Source organism: Anser cygnoides, chromosome 9 (assembly GCF_040182565.1).
Source record: "Anser cygnoides isolate HZ-2024a breed goose chromosome 9, Taihu_goose_T2T_genome, whole genome shotgun sequence".
Classification (NCBI taxonomy): domain Eukaryota; kingdom Metazoa; phylum Chordata; class Aves; order Anseriformes; family Anatidae; genus Anser; species Anser cygnoides.
Window position 1 is genome coordinate 20,411,967 of NC_089881.1, and position 19,595 is coordinate 20,431,561.

At 36.7% G+C, this 19,595-nt stretch overlaps 2 long non-coding RNA genes across 2 annotated transcripts in view; one reads left to right on the forward strand and one right to left on the reverse strand.

Moving 5' to 3' along the window:
* The window catches only part of LOC136791425 (uncharacterized), a 97,326-nt gene extending 84,045 nt beyond the window's left edge, over window positions 1–13,281 (reverse strand). Inside the window, exon 1 of the long non-coding RNA XR_010833446.1 lies at window positions 6,386–13,281. This is a non-coding gene — a long non-coding RNA (uncharacterized lncRNA). The remainder of the gene's footprint in view (window positions 1–6,385) is intronic.
* On the forward strand, window positions 5,366–8,425 carry LOC136791423 (uncharacterized). The gene is made up of 3 exons (XR_010833444.1): window positions 5,366–5,904; window positions 6,320–6,481; window positions 8,286–8,425. It is a non-coding gene; the product is annotated as an uncharacterized lncRNA (long non-coding RNA).
* Window positions 13,282–19,595: the final 6,314 nt, after the last annotated feature.

Genomic DNA, 19,595 nt, shown 5'->3' on the forward strand with positions numbered 1-19,595 from the left:
ATGGTTGCTCAGTTTCCATGGCACTTTCTCTCCCCTCCCTTGCTTGCCATGTAGCTGTTTCTCAGTCGCTTTCTCTCATGAAATGATTTTCAACAGAGCGATGTGCTCAGAGTCCATCTGAGCCAACTTCCCTGTCTTGGTTTTTGTCATCTGTTTTCCTTCCACCTTACCAGTTATCAAGGCTGCCAGAACGTCTGCTATGCCCTTTCCTTGTGAGAATGCCAACGGATTATAACCTTGATTTTTTTTTTCCTTCCTCTTTCCTCTTACAGCATAAGCACAGGTACCTCTAGCCAAAACCACAAATTTGATTGGTGCCTTAGAAACTTATTTTTCTACTCCAGAAAAATCTCATCTGGCCAAATGAAAATATCAGGTGATAAACAGGCTGGGATCAGGAGGATCCTTTTTTTTTTTTTTTTTTTTTCTGATTATGCATTGCCTGACTTCCTTGTCCTCACCTAATTAATAATGCTGAGCATTACAGTGATGCTAATAAATGCCGCCATAACAGTATATGGATCTGGTGCTCTGCTATGTTGGAAAAGGCTAACCTCTCTTCAATAACTTGCTACCCTCTCATTTTTATTATTGCTCCTTTCCCACTCCCCAATCAATTCTCCATTTCCTTCCCTGCACAATCAGTACTACTGACATCAGTGAAGAGTCTGAATTTAGACTCTGCAGTGGAGATCTGCAGAGTGCACCGGTGGGGGGAAACTTGCCCTTGGCTGATATGTGCATGAGTCACTACAATTGATATTTCAGATGCCCCAGATTATGGCCTACTTTACTGTGAATTATTCAGAGGGTGAGTAAGGCATTTCCGAGGCCGACAGAAAATTACAAAAACAGTATTTTCTGTGTTATCAAGGAAGAATTCTTTTCTTAAACATTAGAACAATTTTGAATTCTTGTATCAATGACGAAAATTCCCTGGGGTCACTGTTCTACTGAAGTCTACTGAAGAAATGAAATCAGATCTTTGGTCTTCTACTAAAATGTGGGGTGCCTGTTTCCCCACATAAGTGATGATCTAACTGATGAAAGGCCAAATAGGCCTCCACAAACTGATTTACTGTTTGGCAAAACTAGAGGATTTGTGGCACTGGAAGTAGTGTTCTCAGCCTGTTCTGCAAACCCTTTGAGGAGCAGGCCTTAGAATCAAACAATCATTTAAGCATGTCTCTAACTGCTTAGCTGATGGAGTGTCATAGATCCATTGAAGTCACTGGTAGCCTTCCCTTGACATTTTTGGGCTTTTCCTAACATTTTCTCTGATTCAGTTTTCCACATATAATACGTGGATATGAATAACAGGTCTTTTCTCTTGGTCTCCAAATCTTTTATATGCAGGTCTTGTGTGTAGAACAATGGTCCCCCAGCTCTGCAGGGGAACTAAGTACTACCACAACACTGTGTCCAGGTCAAACCGGCCTTAATTTATGGAAGCTCAGAGGCCTGCACTGTGCAGAGGGCCAGGCTAAATGACTAAAATGGTTCTTAACACTTGTGAATTTAACCTGAGTAACTGAGATACAGACAGTGTCATACAGGGCCAGCTCTGTTTTTCTACCATTACTGGAACTTCTCTGATCATCTATACATGTGTGGATTTGTACACTTAATTATCCACTTAAATTAAAATTGCCATTTAATAAGCAAGTTTTAAAAGAGTTGTGGCTCAGAACTTGCAGAAATTTTTAAAAAATTAAGTACTTACACTGAAATCAATATGAAGGCATCAGCTCTTCCAGGAACCTATGGCAAGTTTGTTGTCTCTTCATATAAGAACCTTAAAAGAGATCTGTGAGAGCTTAAAGAAATTTCTTCTTATTCCCTTTAACACTGTAATACACCTGTGTTGGCCTCTTTTAAGCCTTGTGTTGTAATAAAATAAGAACATCCGTATGGGGAAATTCATAAAACATTAGCACTTTGATCTGTAATGCTCTTAGACTAAACAAACAACAAACAAACAAAACAAAACCAAACCACAAAATACCACAACAGTTTCTACAGTAGAAAAAAATCCCATGTTCAGTTGCCTGTTTATTCTGCAAATGAAAGGCTGAGATAAGAGACTGCAAAAGGAAAACACAAAATAAGAATGTTTACCATGCAAATGAGCTTTATTAATACAGAAGATACTTATCTGGACCACTCAGAAGATTCCATATGGATGCATTTTTCTGTTGTCAGAAATAATATTTTGTTTGCAATCATTATTATACAAAACCATTGGCAGCTCCTGGATTCTATGTCAATGTAAGTGCAAGATGCCAATTAGATATAAAGATTAAAAGATTTAACCTACTTAAATTATGCCAAGGTTTAAAACATGGGATATAAAAACAATTATATTCAGGCTACCTCACCAACCCAAAATGATGGCTGGACTTCTAAGTATGTATGTTTTCAATTTTTAGTGTTAATTAAATTGTCTTAACCAACCTGCATTTTATATCTATTATTTTAAATTTCAACTGATAGTAAGAATACAGTATTTTAATTGGATAATAAAAATTCTAACGAGCTAGAATAATCAATCAAAGGGAGATGACCACTCTGAATAGAAATTAAAAATTTCCTATGATAACTTACTACCAAATACTTCCACATAAAAATTGGACATAGCTTTATCCTAGAGGTGCTGATTAATGCCTTCAACAACCTCAGAAAGCAACACTGGCAATTCTGCCAAAATATTTTAAGTGTATTTAGGAGCTTGTTTAATTTGGTTGTAATTTTTTACGCTGGGCCAATACAAGAAATTTAAGCAACTTCATTATGATTACAGGGTGACAACATACTGCAGTGGTTACTTAGAGCTTCAATATACATATACAGGAATGATACATTCCTACACAGATTTTTTTCATGTCCATGCAGTCTAACTTTTAAAGAAAGGTTCCAAACCAGTAAAATCTTAACAAGATTTTTTTTTTCTCCTCTCTGGTGAACTTTTCTTCCTACTTGTTACTAATATCTTTTTCCTGCATATAGCTACTTTAATACTTACAAATGAGGCAAACAAAGAATGTCAATTTGACACTTAATGATCCACACAGAAATCACTGACACTCTGCCAAGGAATTAATTAAAATTACAGTCACATAATAATGACACCAACAATAAATACTCATATACAGGTAACAAATTAACTCATTAATTCAGCCAGTACACAGTAGTAAATAACTATATGGAAATAACAAAAATTTTATCTCTGCTTTAAATGTTAGCTCTGTTTTTCACACTGAGTTTCCTTCCTTGGTTGTTCAAAGTTATTACACTTTAATGGGATATTAAATTTATATTTATTGAAGAATCTGAAATAAATTGCTTGGAACCTTCCTAAAAACACTTCAAGAAGATTCACAGATATATTAATGTCCTTCCTTACTCATGAAAACAAAAATTGCAAAGTTAAAGCACTGGAGGTGTATGTTTTCATATATACGTGTGCACACATACATATATGTGATGTATACATATATATGTGCATTGTTTTATTTCTAATTAGCAGTAATTTTCAGCTTCTATCTGCCAAATTATAGTCCTCTGCTGCAGCACTGTATATGCAAAACTCCATCACAAGGAAGGAGTAGGTCATCCCAAGAGCATCTGATGTCCCTTCAGGCTGCTGTGTCTATGTCAGAAATAAACCCCATCAATCCATCTTGCATTTAGGAAGGCCATATGCATCTAACCTCTATCCAATACCATATATTAATACCTTATTTTGTCTCTTTTATGGTGGCTTCTCTGACATCATTTCAAGAAACAGAAATGTTGTTCTCCCAACAGAGCCTTGGCCATGTTTGCACTAGCTTCTGCAGGTAACTTGCTGCTAACAGCCCACTAGTGACAACACATGCAACCAAAATGAGACTATCACTCACAAGTCCACACAATATCTGGAAAATTTATTAGCTGACCATTTTAATCCTCTAGAGTTTTAATTAAAACAGATTTTGCAAGCATTGAGGTACTAGGTGCTTTCAATTTACTGATAACCATCTTCGGTAGGAGGAACTTAATCAGGAATTCATCTATAATACACTGTAGGATCATGCCTGTATTAGCAAAAGCCATGGCATACTCCCAAGTCACCAGTCAAGAATCAACTTGGTACTTATCAATTTGGTAGAAGAGGTTCATCAAAAGAACAGGAAAGTATACAAAGAGCAGCAACGTACCATTCTTCCCCTGGGTTTTGTTCTGACAAAACATTTTATGGTATGATCACAAAATATAACAAGGGCTTTCAAAAGAAAATGAAAATTAGGTTCTGTTTAAAACTGCAGTTACTTTGGCTGCCTTGACTGTATCTTTATATAATAAAAATATATCTTAGCCTATATAATAACAATATCATAATCTTTTTAATACCAACATCACCGTTTCATTGGCATTAATGAAATGACCATACCTTCAATTCATTAACTTATATATCCTGTGTCCCACAATAGCTCCATTCTTTGCAGAAAAATGCAAAGACTTTGAAGTTAGCAACTATAGAGGAACCAGTATATAGTGTTTTGCTGTTGTTGTTGTTGTTGTTTTGTTTTAATTATTATTTTCCTGTGCACCTTAGTCAGTAGTTAGCTTTTCAGCTAAAACATAAAGTACATTCTTTTACCACAATTTTTTACACATCTAATAAGCCACTTTATCCTACACGCATCCAATACTATATATGTGTACAATAAAATCAGAAATGATGGTTTGGACCACGATTTTTTGCTGTTTCCCTGAAAAAATAAGTCTAAAACTAATGTATTTCCAGGAAAAGAAAAACAAACAAAAAACCAAGTGTATCAAAAATGATAAAAGACAATTTGCAAGCTATTGGTCAAATTTTCTATTTATCAATAAGGCTAAAATGATTTGTGTAAGTTGTGGAAATTGCCGGTGAGTTTTCTTTAACTGTTCTCTTGATGGAGGTGATGTAAGGGGAAATGTAACAACAAAGACGTCTTGTTTCCATAGCAGGGGGAGGGAACCAGTGAGGCAAGACAGGCTGATAGACTTCAGCATAATTTGCTATTTCAGGTGAAGGGAACCAATGAGCTGGGATAGGGCTTAACATAATATTGTGCCATAGTAGCAGAAAGGGGCCATTAAAGCCAAGATGGGCCTTGGTATAATTTTTGCTAACCCTGCAAAAATACATTTGGCATTACTGGTGGTGAGACAAGAACTAACCAAACTGCTGATTTAGCATAACTATAAGGCCTGAGAATATCTATAAACTGCAGCGGAACTGCTGAACTAACAAATGGCTGATTTAACACAATAAATAGCACATAGGAAAAATAATGCAGTAACAGCATAGTTAAGACAGCTGCAGAATGAGGGGAAAAGGAACTATTTGAAAGCAATACTGCCTCTGGAATATAGAATTTGAAATTCTATATGGAATATTGAAAAAAGATATGAGTGGGTTTCAGAGTTTCCCAGAGAAACAGCAGGACAAGGACACAGTGACCAGCTTCCTCTGCACTGAGGAAATCGCTCAGCAGAAACAATGAACTACCAGCCTGGAAAACCAAGGAAGTAAAGAATGGAAGGCCATCGGTTATGGACTCCTGAGGGGATAAAAGACACTTGAGAAAACCACCAAGGTGGGATCCACTGAAGCAGGTCAGCACTAAAAACCCCCAGCAGCTACGAATACACTGCTAGGGAAGCGAACACCGTCCCCAGGAGCCCTCAGCATGCCGTCCGCGAAACCAGCCCAGACTGAGGAGCCACAGAGGTGCCCCATGGCCACCATGGGCTGGAGGCCACCGTGACACTGTGCTGCTGGTAGTTCGGTGACTGGATTGGGTAGTTTGTTACAGCTGTCCACCGTCATTATCGTCTACAGTTAAAGACTATTTACCATCCACTGCCACTCTTGTAATTACCTCAGTATCCTAATTGTCTATTGTTATTGATTACTTATGGCTATCCATCTCACAGTTACGCATTGCTAAACCACAGTTGCATTTGATACTACTATGCTTAAATTTATATAAGCTATTAATCAATACAAGTTTTAAAGAGCTGTCCCACATACTTCATGTAGTTACAGATGCTTTATTCACTTCATAACATGTTGTCTACTCCCCTCTTTCTCCACTAACAGACTGAATTATGTGAAATCATTTGGCACTGCATATAGAAACTACTTCAGTCAGATGCACTTCAAAAAAAAAGATAAATTCCTAATTCCTAGCTAAATAAGTTTTGATCAAAATTAGAGCTAATAGAGAATACACAGAAATACACAGAGAGTTACACAAAAATTGTGTCATTGCTGGCCTATCGACAGAGACTATAACGAACCCTGCATGTACGAGTAACAGATTAGACTTCACGATCTTCTTCAAAGACTGACCTTCTCTTCATCCTGCTCAGATGCTAAGTCCTCCCTCCGTCCTTGTTTCTTCAGAAAAAATGACTTCCGTCACGCAGAAGCAAGGCCTTCACTGATGTAAGTATCCCAACACCTGTGCTGGGTGCCTGTGGGCAGTGGCCTCTGTGAGGGGAGAGGCCTGGGCTGCCCAGGCCTGTCCCGGTCGGTTCTGCAACGCCTGTACCTCAGGGCCCTGAGCCTGTCAGCCATTTTTGTCACTATTTTTCACTATCCTAACCTATCTTAATTGGTAACGTGTTAATTTAATTTTCCCTGAGTTGAGTCTGTTTTGCGTGTGGCAGTAGATCTCCTTGTCTTTATCTTGACCCATGAGTTTTTTTTCCCCTCTGAACTTTTGTGGAGGGGAAGTGAGAAAGTGGCTGGGTGGGTGTCTCGTCACAGCCCAAGGCCAAATGAGCACAACAAAAAGTTGCAGAGCTGTATTAAGGCTGTGTCTTGGTACAGTACTTTGCCAAGGAAAGGACACATACGGCTTGCATGAGTTTTAGATATCATTTGGAGTCACATAACCTGTGCTGTTATAAGAACTAACTTTCATTCACTGGTATTCAACAAATCCATCAAATATTATAACTAAAAGAAGGAAATACTTTATTTTCGCACTTTATTTTCACTGTGAAAGTGTGACTAACTTTTCTGGAATAAATCCTCTGAACTATTAGAATACTTTTTCCACATTTGCACCCACATCAACTTTATTCAGAATAGGAAATTTCAGAAACTACAAATTTCAGAACTACATTAAAGATAACTCACAGGCTTTTTATAGTCTGGCACTTGGAATAGTTACATAACAGTAAGTAAAACTGACACAAAGACACAATGCGTGTGTTTAGAGGAGCTGACATAGAAAATAGAAATAGAGAAATATAGAAAATAGAAATAGAGAAAATAGAAATTTTCTGCCATGCCTTGGTCTCTTTTGCTAAATCTGTTTACAGTCTCTGTTGTGATGAACTAACAGGGAAAAAGAGTACAAGAAACTGAGTTGTGGTTTGTTTGTTTGTTCTTATCATATACTTGTTTGTTTCACAAGCCAACCCTGAAACTTTGCCTTGAAGCTGTTCACATATGACCTCTCAGTAAGCAGTATGTTAGTCAATGCAAGCCACAGGCCCAAGCCATTCTTACAGCCATGATGACATAAGAAAGGCATCGGGTGATGCTTCTAAGAAACCAACAGTTTGTTTAGCCTGTGATTAACTTTTTTTTTTTCCCCTCACTGAATGTTATTGGTGAGAGTCTATGGATGAGACATGAAGTAGGGCATTATGTTCAACAGTAGGAGCAATATCTTAGGGCCACGGGAATCAGTCCATTGATTCCCTCCCTACAGAGTGCTAAATGAGAACTTGAAGTTCATTAAAACTGTAGCTTTGACTAGCTTGGCTGGAAATTACAATACAGGGCTTATTATATAATGTATTTCTCTAATGTATATTTTACTTATCATAGATTATGAATGAATAGGAGCATGATTTTAGATAAAGGGAGGGAAGGTAAATGTCAGCAGATGATAATATTCTCTGTATCAACATAACTTCTCATATTGACTCTGTAGACCCTTCCCTTGAGGCCATATCTGGCAGGCTGTGATTTATGAAACAGTTTAAGTTGTATATTTGATAACCAACTATCCTAATTAGTTTAGTCATTATCAGTCTTCTTGATCATTTTGGTTCCATTCCAATCTCTATTGATGTCTATTAGAAGGCTCTGTTATTATCAGGGGAAAGTAGATCATATTTCAGCCTCTCTAACTTGCTTTCAGTAGCTGAGATTGGATCATCATAAAGTGGAAAGTTCTCAGTTCTAGAAAAAACAAGGGCACTGATTTTGTCCATCTTTTCTTTTTTTCCAGGCAGCCCCAAGTGCTCAGGATATTAAAAAGTGGCTCATGCAACTAACTTTCTGGTCATCTGCCAATTTATCACGGCACTCACATTCAAGGATAGTAGTAGGATAGGTTTGAATTCAAGTTGCTAATATATTTCCTCAACCTGACAATTTTATTCCAGTTTCTGTAAATAAAACTAATAAATTACATATGATATTTTTTCACTTAATTTATTATTACTGTTAGGTTTCTTTGTGCCTTTACTGTATTTTTTTAAAGTCTCTATCTTTTCATGTCTCTTTTTTATTTTTATATTAATGATTTATTCTCCCACCAGATGCAGATGCAAACTATTTGATGCTGCTAAGCTCATACACTGCCATTGTTATTGTTATCAGTATTAGTAATGGAATCATTATCATTCTCATCACTAAAAGCTAGCTTATTATCTGATAAGTCAAAATTTCCTCCCAAAGATTTTGAGGTATTTGATTTTCCCTCATTTGTATTCTCAGAAATCATTTCTTCCTCACTTGCTGGAGATGAAAATGCACCTTCAGTAAGTAACCTGCCATTCTGCTCATTATGCAGCTTTGATTATTAATTTTTCTTTTCTCCTTTGCAGAACAGAAAGGGAAGAATAATTGTGTTTTCAACTGGTTTGTGGCTCCCAAGAGAGTTCCTTTCAAAAACAGCTACTAGGGGTCAAGTTGTGATTATGTGGACTTGAGACAACTATTGATCACATCCATGGGAGTTGATAAGACTGATAGTTGAACCACGGCATTGTCTGGTGGGAAGGTTCTTGGGGAATAAACTTTGGGAGAAATTTCAGATTATGATACCAGTGACAAGCAGACCTTTCACAGGTGCAAAAGATGAAATAACATTTCCCTTCTTTCTCACCTCATTTTCTCACCCATATTGACCTGGCCACAATCTAGCCTGAACTCTAATTAGCTAATTGAGTTGCAACATCTCAGAAAAGGCTTTCAGTGTTTACTTTCACTTTACAAATGGTTAGATATTTCCTATTCTGTTGCCTCAATTCTGCAGACATGTGCTAAAATTTGTCCCACTATAGAGTGGTTCTTCTTGATCATCACTAGTCAACTGCTCTAGCATAAAATATTGACCATCTTCATATCTCTCTGCAAGATGAGGTCACGCTATGTCCAGCTTTCTTACATTAGGTATTGTTTAGTCTCCCTCTTATTTCTCTGTGACACTATAGAGAGGGTCAAATTTTCTTTTCAGAACTGTTTGATATGGGAACGCTTTTCTGTTCTTTAAGGCACACAACTCTCCTCTTATGAAATGCTACTTCATTATATAAATGGGGTCAGTGACAAAATCCTTCAATGAGAAGGCATTAAGCAGAGCTCTCTCACACAATTTTATGTATGGAACTCACCATTTTCTTCAATTTACTGAGCAAATACTAGTTAGTATTCCATTCAGCTACCCCTTCAGAGGAGAAATCCAGATTGGTGCCATGCTTCAAAGCTTTACATTTTGCTTCTTCCAGGAAACTAACAAATATTTTAAATATCTAGAATATTTTTACAGATATTATAGTCCATTTCTCAATTAGGAAAAAGCATGGCCTTAAAATGTCACACAAGTATTTTGCCTACAACAGAAATATCAGTAATATAATGTAAACCTGTTAAAAGCAAATATAATGTATGGAAAGAAAATTAATCGGTTTCAATGCCGCTGGAACCATGGCCTGAGCAGAAAGACTGCAACCAACTCAGGAAAATTTTTAAAGATACAGGACAAATATGTTTCATTATCACTACATTGACAGCACAGAACATGAAAATGGCATTGGATTTTGTTTAATGGGAAGGTATATTTTCTTTACATTTTGCTATAAATTGCAGCCTGGTCAAAGTCAGCAATATTACATTAGGCATGCACAAACTGTGCCAATGTAACTGCAAACTTATGCCTGCTTTAGAAAGAAAAATGCAAGACAGACTGCATATAGAATTTTATATATCTTGGTTAATTTCCAGCAGAGCTGCAATAGATTACTGTTTTTCATGAAACAAATCATACTTAATACATACATACAACTTATGTATCTTTCAGTGCTGATCAACCTGCAGATTACACTCTACTTGCTAAATTACATACTTGCATGAAAACAGTGAGAAACAGAAAAAAATGAAAACAGATAGGAAGTTATTTTCTTCAGTTCCTTCTCTCATCTTACTGTTCTGAGTGCTCCTCTTAATTTGTGTCAAAGGGTAGGGAAACTGAATGCTAATAAGAAAAACAAACAAACACAGCAACAACTAACAAATAGATAACTTGCATTTACATAATATCAAGCCTGAAAAATGCTGCATGAACTATGTACTTATTTGCCATGGGAAGCAACTACCATTATAAAATCAGCATTGACTTGACCACGTACAATACACCTGAAAGAGTATCACATCTAGGTTTAACTGTAAATATTTGGAAAATTCAATTTAATTTGAGGTTTTCCCAAAAGAGCTTCAGGAAGGGCACTGGTTGTATGCAGGGCAGCACCTAGAGAAGCAGAATGCTGATGGATTACCCAGGGTCTCACAGGCAGCTGCTGCTGCCCAGTGTTGGTTGTTTTCCCTGGGAGCTGACACTCAGAATGCAGTTTGTTGTAGACCACAAGCCAGTTCTTCACTGCAACTTGGTAATGCCTAACTGATCCTTAGTCAGCTGATATTTTATTTCCCAGTGACGTTCATTGCACAGTTCAATTCTTGTGAGATCAGCATGTATTTAATGTGACAAATCAGTTTCAAGATGAAATTAAACATAGAAAAAGCAGTGATGTGATTTTCCATTACGTACACAAAAGGATGGAGGAATTAACAAAACAACTAATTTTCCCTTTTGTTTTATCTCAGCTAGACCAAAATGTATTGCCAATGTTTCTGCTTAGGTCGTGATTATAGAATGCAAAAGGTTCTTACCTGCATGCTGTCACAGCTTGGATTAAAGCATGCAAAAATGCCTTAGTTAATGACTGTTTTCCTTAAGATTGATTGAAGAGTTGTTTAAAATACTGAATTTAAAGACCTTTAAGACTGATATCTTTCCAGGAAAAAAAAAAAATATATTTTTTTTCAGAAATATGTTCAGTAAAGAAACAGTGTTAGAAAATATCAACCATTCCTCTTCTCTTAACAGTGGCAATTTGGGTCTAACAGAAGACATTCACAAGGATTTTAGTTGTCGGTTATTCTTTTTGCTGGTGCAACATGAGAGATTTTTGAGTTAGATATCTGATTCAGATATTGTATGGAACAGCACTTAAAAAAACAGATGGACGTTTTGTTACTGTTATTGAACATACCACAGGGAAGACTAATGCAAACACAAGATAAAAATTCTGAAGTAGTCACAAAAGACTTTGCTCTGTTTTATTACATATAACCGTATCATGGACATGGGTCTATTAACTTTTTGGAGAAATGATGAAAAATACTATACCTTACTGAAGTGAGATCATAAGTTATGTAAAATAGGCTTGTCTGACTATTTACAGTGCGGAAGGATGGTCTCACATAGATTTGTCGGATAACTGCATGTCAAAACATATAGTCAACTAGCAAAACTGTAAAAAAACAAACATATGCTATGCAAAGACAGTAAACAAATTGTAAGAGTTAATATTTTTGCACTCAAAATAGGTACTGTAATACAGCCATGACGAGCATAGCACAGAAACATAAACACAGCAAAACTGTATTATTCTCCCTCTGAAAGAACCATAGCAGCTTAAACTGTGAGTATTCACACATTTAGGCTCTGAAGTATCTTTTGGGCACCAGAGTTTTCTTTATTGCTTTCCTTGGGCTCCCTCCTCACAGAACCATGACACTGAACCCAACCTTCCCAGGCAGTGGCATTTAAATGGGTACTTCTCCCAGTCTGACAGCCTCTTCAGACGGGTATATGGGTTTGGCACTCATGCCATGCTGCTCCTGCTGGGGCTCTGGCTTTGATGGCAGAATGCAAAAGGCACTTTCCTGCTGATTTTAAAAGTATCAGTAGGTTGCACAGTCCATCCTGGTTGTCTATTGAATAGAATAGTGGACTGGAAATCTTGGAGGGTTTTGTTCTGAGTTCTCATGAATGGCTCTGGGAATTGCACTTAATGCTTAATTTCTCTAAATGTATAATGGAACAATAACACTTACTGCATGTGATAGAGCACTTACCTAACTCAACAGCCAGAATAGTTCTTTGTAGCCTTCCAGCTTCTCCAGATATTGTCCCCCTGTGCAATTCCTTCTGCTTTGACATAATGCTCCACAAGTTTCAGACTTTCAGATATCACCTACAGATTCAACTACCTTTAGTTTTTAAATAGCTTTTCTGTCCTTCATTTAGAGGAAAAAAAAAAAAAAGGTTTGCTATCATGTAACATTGAACACATGCTAGAATTACTAGGAGATAAATGGACTTTGATTTTCAAATGTGTATTAATGGGTCAATATTCTCCTTTCTTGCCATATACATATCTCATAAATTATAATGTCATTACACTTGCAGAATGAATTTGACCTTATCTACTGAGCACCGTATTTTAGTATTAATAGTTTTTGTTCTTAGCAGCAATTGGGAAATACGGCCAGACATAGTGAATGATATATTCCTATCTATACAGCATGGCTCTACTCATTCAAAAAATGCAGTATGAAAAAGGGTGATAATAACAATTTATTTCTTTATTATTATTCCTTTTAACACTGAATACATGTGCTTAATGCTGGGATTTTATAAATTTAATATCGACATGCAAAACTGCTTTCCTCTATGCTTTTAAAATTGTAGAAAATGCTTGAATTGGAATAATTATGCATCTCTGGATGAAGGTTATGAGTGCAGCGATTTGCTTATTTTCACATCTTTTTTTATAAATTAAATACAGAGCTGAGTAAGTCCAAATAAGAAAATACATCAAGTTAAAGAGTGGTGTATGGGTAGTTTTCAAGAAGCGCAATGTCTTCAATTCTAAACAAACAGGGTTTGGGTCTAAAATTCTATTATTGTGAAATACCGCAAATAAACTTGGCAAGAGGGTGACTTTATACAATATTTATACTAGGAAGAAAGGGAACAATGCAATGGATAAGAAGGAACTGGTCCAGAATGCAGAAACACCTATGCTAAAGTAATACAGCACCAGTTCACCAGGACATCCCTGGGCACTGACAAAAAAAATACCACAAGGAAAGGAATGGGAATGCTTTATGCTGGAGATATTCATCATGAGATAATAATGAAATGTAACTGGACAATACTACAGAAATGCTTTATTGGGCCAAATCAGTGGAATTTTATCAGGAAAGAATTTGATTCAAACTATTTAACAATATCAGTATAATACTTCATCTGTATGGATGAGAAATAGAAAAACAACAATGGAAAGTGTCATTAGAATCATGTCAAGCTATGATGTCCTTGAAACCAGGTAGTAATCACTAAGCAATCATGCTAGCTCTAGGAGCCACTGGCCTCCTCTTCCTTTAGGATTATTATTCATATAGGTAATGAGACTACCATGATTTGCAAGGAAAAAAAAATCCAGTATTTTTAACAACTTGGTTCTAGGTCATTTCCCAGTTTCTCTCTGAGATAAGTTGGCCCCAGTCCTCTCTTTGCTCAGCCCTGAGGAGCTGGATAAGGTTCCCATCTGTGTTTTCCTCTTCCCCTTGAACAACTCACATGGATACACTGGAATTTTGCACAGTTCATCCACATGACATTTGGTCAATGCTGCCTGACATGGAAGTATTTTCTAGGGTGAATTACTGCATTCCAGACATCAGTCTTTTACAACCATAAAGAGGCTATCACATTAGCTATATCAGAAAAAGTTATATTCTTTCTAATTAAAACAAACATGTTTTAATGTAAATGTGTTTATATGGTCAGAGAAACGTGATGGTTATTTTGCTAGGTTTGGATATGTCGTGAGTGTTGGGTGTGGTTATGTCTGCTTTCTATGTGCCTATTTATTCAAAACCTGTTGCTGCAAGTCCACAGATTAAATGGGTTTAATAAGAGTGGACTCCTTGTTCTGAGTTCTCGCTTTACTTGTCAAACTCTTTTTTTTTTCTTTTTTTTTTTTTGTGGATGGTGTTGAATGTAGACTAGGTGTCTAGTCGGAATTTTGCCCAAATAATTATTAAAATAATTTAAAGAACAAGCAAATGTGTATTCATATTAAAAAAAAAAAAAAGCTGGTGCGAACTTGTGCGAACTGTGATAGAAGAAAATATCATTATGTGCCTTGAGCTGATATATTTCTGTTTTATGCTACTGCCTAAAGCACAATCACAGAGCAAAGAAATGAGAAATTTTAAAGGCTACTGAACACTGGAGATGTGAAATCAGCACCAGGTTATTTAGCACAGGTTCTTAGAATGATATGTAGGGGAGATGCACTGCTCAAGGACTCTCCAGCACACACTTATAATTGTAATGTTTGATGGGCCACTGTGTAATACAACTGCCTGAAATATAAAAAGCCAAAAGAAAATAAAGGCCCCCTGAACTCCCCTAAAGCAACCTCCCATAATTTCTCTTGCAACTCGTTTCTTTTCTAATGTATCATTATGTTTTACTTGTATCTGTTTCCAGGTTCACTGATATAAAATGCTGATCACAGCCTTTTTCACAATTACACGTTTCTATCTCTATTTCTTAAAAAACAAATAGAATTCCAAAAGGCTTAACGTATTATTAAACACGCTCCATTTCTATCAGTTTCAGTGGATGATAATGGCATTTGGTCACTCTCAGACCTGCAAACTGAGTTGAGATTTCTACCAAATGGAATCAAGTTCAACCTTGACATTTTGCTTCAGTTTGCTTCATTTTAAAATAAATGCGTAGACACTTACTTGAATTTCACTGTGCCCTCTGGACACTTAAGCACACAATTCTAAATTACTTCAAGGCATCTGCCTTACTTTATCTTAATCATGGTATTGTTTCTTCTTAATACAATTGTTCCACAACAAATGTTATCAGTGCTGCACTAGAACTTCATGGGGAAGGTTTGGCCCTCTTCTATGAGCAAAGGCTTGGCAAATATCTCAGGATAGAGTGCTAGGTCCATGGATACATTGCAGAGAAATGACATGGTCTTGTATTTTATATGCTTTAAAAAAGAGTGACCTGTTCTCAAGATGCTGCTATCAAGGAGACTCTAGCAGACAGAAGCTCCATTGAAGTGAAATTCTAATAGTAACACAGGCAGAAACATCAACTGTAAATCAAGGAGGGTGTTTAGTTCAGCTTGTTAAAAGGCTCAGACTAGCCTGAAATTTCATGTCATCTTGACAGATTTATAATGATATGAGTGGATACAGAGCCTGACCTGCCATCTTTGGCAGAGTCAAATTTGCCATCCAATAAAATATTCAGGCAGGTAATTTTCAACTTTAAATGTCCATGTCCCCTCTTTCAGTCAAATTCTTCCCTGATGCTATGAAATCCAGAGTGATTCCACTGACTTGTACAGGCTTTTCCCATTTACTCTATAGTCAGTGGAGTGACTGTAGATTTAAATCAGTGTAATTGGAAGTAAAAGTTGGCTTTTTAAGTCTACTTCTATTTTTAAAGTCTTCTCTGTCAAGTTTCATGAGGTCAGATGTGAAGATGAATTTGTTGTTTAAGCTTCTTTCTCCTGCAGGCAAAAAGCTTAATCATTTTTTTCTACTGACCTTGTCTTGTCTAAAGATGAGTCAATGAATCAAGTTATGAATGATATATCATGAATAAATGATTTATGCCTGGTCAGATCAAATATGATGTATTACTTAGGTCCTCGAGTATTATTGCATATAAAGATTTATCCAAAGTGTCATACAATTGGTCAGGGAGAGAATTCCTGAGACTCTGTATGTCCTCTTGGAAGAAAAAAAAAAAAAAAAAGAGAGAGAGAGAGAAAAAGAAAAAAAAAAAAAGTAACTGTTCTCTGGTGAGAGAAATTTGTCTTGGCAAAAATCTCTCTCTGACAAAGGCTTAGGAAGGATGGTCAAGCAGGTATAGTTCTCTGCAGGAGGTCCCAGATATGCCTGCCTTCCTGATTCTTTGCAAACTCGCTTCACATCTGTCCCACTGTCTATAGGGTGTTGTTATAATGATCACCTTAGAGACTGATGTGATTAAACAACATAGCAATTTCTTTTTATGTATTTACAAGAGTAATTTTTTTCCTTATTTATTTGCTGGTCCAATAGCTTTCTGTCTTAGCCTTTACCATATGGATTACTCATTATTTGAAGCAGATTAATGTATTCTGAAAATGTTTTCTCAGAAATATTAATAGGTAAAAGAAAAGTTGATAAGTATAATTATTCTGACAATAAATTGTTCCCCTTACCCTAAAAAGGCAATACAACCAGCAGGAGCTGACGGACACTTCTTCATTGCACCCATGTGCATGGGGAAGGCCTCATGGAAGTTTTTGCAGTTTACAAAGTTGCACAGACTAGAGTAAATTCCTTGGATGGCCAGCAAAGTAACTGAGGCAGAATTCTGCCAATCTAAAAATGCACAGTAGGAGGTGCATTACTGCTTTGCTAGATGGAAGGAAAAAAAAAAAAAGAAAGAAAGAAAAAAAAAGCCATGATGCTGCAACCAGCCACTATAAATTTTTCTCCCTAAATCTAATGATAAAACATCACTGGTGTTTGCCATGGAACATCAAGCTAAATTCTTCATATATTAATAAAAATGTTACATGCCACAAATTTATGTATTGGATTTTTGTACTGTAAAAAGAATTATTTAAAAAGCTGCGTTTTTATTTAAACTGCTGCTTTCCCTGCTATTTTATAATAGTGAGTGATAATGAAGTTGTCATTTTACATATAGGATAATAAATTGCCTTGCTATGAATACAAGCCTATTACTCATAGGGCCCTGATTATGTTAGGCTAGGAGAGCATGACAAGCACTTTATGAATGGCAGAGTCCTGAAAGTGAACTCAGTCAGTGTTCATTATAGGGTCATTCTACTAGAATCTGAAACACGAACTTCATGCGTGGGGGTATGATCTAATTTTTCTTGCTCACTGTGTAAGAAGCATCTGCATATCAAGGTCCCCCATCACCGTTCTGCACCTTCATTTTAGATAACACAGTGATCTTTCACTTCAGGAAATGCAGTGACACATGACATATGTGGAAACTTACTCAGCTAATTTGGCCATCTTTCATATGTAGTCCCACGCTGACAAACACCTGCCTGTCACACAGGCTAGACAAATCCATCTTTATGAATTCCAACACCGAGCCCTATTATTATTCAGAGGAAAAACACAAAAATAAACTTAGAAATGTCAACCTTTTTGTAGCAGATGCAGACAGCAATCTCTTTTTCTCCTTGTTTTACTGGATGCTGCATTCCAGTTTGGAATTCAACAATTCCTTTTTGATAGGTATTAGACATTTCACTGTCTGACTAGTTATATGGCAGCACACCTTCTCTCATGTTAGAACTTACACATACCCATGTTACCTGGTTTTAGACCACAATGCTTAACGTTAAGGTTTTCCTTCTGTCTTCTTAAACAACCTCCACTAGTTTATTCTATCAATGCAAAGACATTTCTCAAACATTTTGTCTTGATTATTGACAAAAAATGTCCCCATTTTGCCTCACTTTACATATGCATTCAACTTTCATTCAAAAATGACCAACAACCATGTGAACACTAATACCATTTTACGATTTACATTTTATATTTCTGTATTTTCAGCTCTTCAAGTACATCTCCAACCACTATTTTCCCTTCTTCCCATAGAAGAGACAGTGACAGAGTTCTGATAGGGCACTGTGCTCATCATCACCTTCTGTAATCATGGCTAAGGGATACAGAACAATGCTGTCTGAAACTGATTTGTATTGTGCAGTTTAAAAGCAGCTTATTCTTAAGAGGTGACAGGTAACTTTTTTTTTTTTTTTTTTTTTTTTTTTAAAGGGAGAAGTCAAATTTCAAGTACAATAGCCACTATAAACTGTCATTGATGTTAAAAGGAGGTGAATACTGGCATGGTATTAATTCTGATGTGTATTCTTTTGTGCAGGAAAAGCAACCCTTCACCCAATGGGGTAATTCATCTTTGGCATGGCAATGACCTCAGCTGAAATACACCAAAGATGAATTCAAGGCATTGGCTAGAAACATTATTAGATTTCTCTTGAAATGAGATTGTCAAACAATGTCAGAAAGTGCTTCTCCTATTTGTAGCTCAGCCTCAAACACGTGGATGAGATCTTTACTTGGTGTACGCTGACAGCCTCAAAGGAGTGATCTTGGTTTACAACACTTGAGATACAGCCCAGAGCCTCTTCAGCTGAGAGAAGACTATAAGCAGAAAGAGATTGAAGTTTGTTAGAAATAATGTCGATGGACTGCTCAAGGTCACTCTACTGCAAGAAATCTTTGCCTTAATGCCTTTATATACTTGCATAAACATGGACTTTAAGACTTTTTAAACTCAGACATTTAGATCTTGCTTATTTTACCTAGTCCTCAGACTGCCCACACCCATTCTTGTCTGATCCAGTTGTTATTGAGTGTCTCAAAACTGATTCCACTCCCAGAACCACCCAGAGTCCCTTTTGTATTCCCTGCTGATGGAATATAGAAGCTAGCTCCCAAGAGCCTGTGTTTCTCTTTCAAAGACAGGATTTGCTACTGTTCCTAGTGTTAGTCTAGGAAGTCTTACCGATCTCATACCTTGCCCTTCCCAAACTAAACCAATTGGTGTAAGGCTGATCTGCTCTTCCTGGTCTAATGCAAATTCCGAACAGATTCAGAGCTGGTTAAACTGTCATCAGAGTTCTTTGGGCAAGCGTCACATCTCCACTGTGTGTTTGCTGCTGCAATGAAATCTTCTTACCAGGACCTGCCTTTCCCAGAGCCCACTTTTGTCACTCTTAGGACTTTCAACCCACCGGTGGCTCCATCAGGCAGTTGTGGATCCACTGGCCAGAATTTGTTTCTGCTCCCACCCTGCTCATAAGCATAGTACAAAAACACTTCATTGACAGTGTCAAATTATTCTTCAGTTCAGTTGCGTGGTTACAATATCTACACTTCATATAAAATTCAAATGTCTTCATAATTACATGTAGACTCCATTCATACATGGATCTCTATGCGACTTTGATAAGGAATACAGGAGCAAAAGATGCCATAGCAATCTGAAAAGAAAACAGTGATTTTTTTTTTATATTCCCATTCTCTCAGACAAATCTGTTCTATACCAAGCCTGACTACTTGAAACTGTTACAATATGTCAAATGTG